Source organism: Pararge aegeria, chromosome 5 (genome assembly GCF_905163445.1).
Source record: "Pararge aegeria chromosome 5, ilParAegt1.1, whole genome shotgun sequence".
Classification (NCBI taxonomy): domain Eukaryota; kingdom Metazoa; phylum Arthropoda; class Insecta; order Lepidoptera; family Nymphalidae; genus Pararge; species Pararge aegeria.
The window spans coordinates 10,716,163-10,719,147 of record NC_053184.1 but is presented as its reverse complement, the minus strand read 5'-3'; positions in this window follow the sequence as shown (position 1 = coordinate 10,719,147).

Genomic DNA, 2,985 nt, shown 5'->3' with positions numbered 1-2,985 from the left:
CGAGTTGTCGAGACTGTAAATTTCAGTCCTCTCATTCATTCAGCAAAATCAATTCAATTAATGAATCAAATCAATCAATTCAGCGGAAATCAGATTTGTTGAAGTTCTACTGTTTAAAAACCACTTGAATGTGTTAGTCAGGGTCCCTGAGGATATCAGGGTAGGTCGGTTTCAATATTTTTATTTATTTAAAAAACTCAATTGTGTTTTAAAACAACGGTCGATAAATCGCAAAATGCTAGAAGTACATACTACTAATTAATTAATAAAGATGTATATATTTAAATAGATATACATAAAAACAAATTAAAAAAAAAAAAACATTTATAACAACAACGTGTTTGCTAATTCTTCTTTCTGTTTTTCTGCATTACAAATTGTTGTTTGACCAAAGATTTAATTTGAAAATGAAATCTTTTCTATAGTTAAAAAATCAGAAGGTTACAATATTTTTATAACGTTTCTTGTTTTTTTAAGACAAAAAAGCAAAAGAAGAATATTTTTGTATGCATTTTTCTTTCTTTATTTTTCCCGTAGGGAATAGGCAATAGGGAATATCACCGTACAGCCACTGGTCATTATCCTAGTGGGTACGAATAATACGATAATTTTAATTCATGTACGATATTGCACGACTCATGATGCGAAGCATCAGAGAGTGCTTTACGATGTAAAAATTTTTTTGGCCTCATTTCGGCGGCTATTTTTATTATTATAGTCTTGTTAGTTCACGGAATCAAGATATTTTGCATACTATCGTCGAGATAATTTAATGGAGATTAATTCCATACTTTTAAAAAATTGATTTACTGCAATAGAATTGGAAAAAAACACCAAAATAGGTCAAAAAATTTTCCTGTCCGTCATGTGTGAAACCCGAAAACACTCTAACTTGTGATAAAATCCATTATATGAGTTAAATTTAAAAAAAAAAATTCTAATCGACGATTGTATGTCACTGAATGCGAATGATTAATTAATTCAGTGTAGTTTAATTGCAATTAATAAAAAACGAAAACTGCAAGACTGTATATCCATATATGGATGGTGATATATCTATATCTATAGATATTATGTACATTTTATTCCACCAGGGGCGCCTGTGCATCACTTTCCTAGTACAGCTGTTTTAAATTTTTTTGATTTTTTGAATTTTTTTTTTGTTTTTTTTTTTTCAATATTTGATAATTAAATGAGCATTATGAGTCGTGCACTTTTGGATTTTCCAATTTTACGGTTGTGAACACTGGTTGTGACTATGCCTATTACTCAAGCCAGCCAACGGCAATACCTATCTTAATGAAACAAGACTGTGGAAAGAAATCTTCTCCGTCGTCTAATTTTTTATGTTCCGGCATGGGAAACAAGTCATTGATATGTAGAATTTCATAATCTGTTTCTTTGAACGAACTCCGTTGAAATGTTAAAAATAAGTACCTTTTAGCCTCTCAAAAAAAAAAAAATCACCTCGCACCCTAATGATGTTCATTAAAAAAACTATACGTAGTAAATAGTGACTATGATGTTTACTAAACATTCGCCATGTTGGATTTAGACCAAAGATAAATAAATTGTCTAGAGTTTTACCACAGATTGGCAATGACGACGATGGAATATGCAGTTTATTAGGATGGATGTTTACGTAAAAGAGACCGTAGTCAAAAGTTACACCATTCATAATCTATACAGGTTTTTTTGCCTTATTTCACTTTTAAACCTCGAACTATTCTCACGTTTTATTTGTATCTTCTATGCCTCAATCTCAAGATTTATTCAATATTTAGCGGTGTTTTCTTTAGTACACAGCGGTTGTCAATAGGTTGCCTTCACACAAAACAATGACCAAGACAGTAGATTCCCTATAATATAATTATTGTTGGCAATTTCGTATAGAAATAACATGTCTGACGCAACTGTCAAGAAAAGTATTCATAAAAAAAGTATAAAAGGGATTGATCGTGACTAAAAATACGTCCCAATAGGCACGTACACTATAAGCTCGCAGATGTTTTATTTAAACTAGAACATTAAGGAACAAAACATCATATCTTAGCAGCGTACTAGGTTACTCGCTTAGGTGACGTTCGCGTTGTAATAACCTTCTAATATAAATAATAATCTTGCATTTGTTTCTTGTCGTTCCAGATTCTACTGCAGAACCTACTGCAATAAACTTAAGGATGAATGAATGAAAACACTTCAATTACTTACCAAACAACAATTACAAAAAAATATTTAAACACAACGTCACAGAGTATTAAATTTGGCGGCCTAAACGCTAAATATCGATCTTTTCCAGGCAACCAATGGCGTATAGAACCCTAGTGCGGAAAAAAGTAGGTGGTGCATATATACAAACGTATAAATAAATTTATAAATATACTAGCGGACCCCAGCGCCATCTGTCGGGCTGATTTGTGAATCTAAACATAATTTAAATCGGTCCAGCCATTAAGGAGGAGTTCAGTGACGTACACACGCACACAAGAAATATATATATAAGATATAAATGTACAAAATATATAGTATATACAATAAAATAAGAATACATATTATAACATAAATATTACATTTAATATATATTGGATCATAAGATAGTACATAAAGAATGGTAAATTCTCAAGACATCTACTGGTCCACAGACGACTTAGACAATAAGTGATTTTAAACAAGTCTTTTAAAAATTTTAACGGATTATGTCTCCCTGATAGTTAAAGGCACACTCAAAACACTCAAAGCTAAACAGCCTGAATATTGCAGGATTTGTGCAAGAAAGAAGAATTATGGGAAGGCACCTTCAGGATCAGTTCACAAAATAAAAATTAAAAATAACCTTAACATCGGGCCGCGGACATGTAAAGTGAAACGACGACTTGACTTCGGCTAGTGATACTCAATTAGATAATGGCGCAAACACACAAGTAGTGTTCACTGTTTACATTCTCTTTGGTAGCAAGGAGCATTAGGGGTATAGTCTGTGGTGCA